Here is a 277-nt window from a genome sequence, read left to right on the forward strand (position 1 = left end):
CTCCCTAAAAATGCAAATATCTCCTACTGCAGAGAAAAGCTAAGTCAAAGGAAAAGTGTGTATAAATGAGTTTCTTGGCAAAATATCTTGTGTACCATTGGACACATTTTAATGAAAATTACAGAAAATTTTGTTTGTTTGTTTGTTTGTTAMCTTGCTTGTTTGCTTGATTGCTTCTTTGTTTGTTTCACAAAAACCAAATTTACATAAAACAAAAAATACACTTCTAGAGTTACCCTGATTCCATATATCTGCCACAACTAATAGACCTTAAAAG

Source organism: Austrofundulus limnaeus, unplaced genomic scaffold (genome assembly GCF_001266775.1).
Source record: "Austrofundulus limnaeus strain Quisiro unplaced genomic scaffold, Austrofundulus_limnaeus-1.0 Scaffold1504, whole genome shotgun sequence".
NCBI lineage: Eukaryota > Metazoa > Chordata > Actinopteri > Cyprinodontiformes > Rivulidae > Austrofundulus > Austrofundulus limnaeus.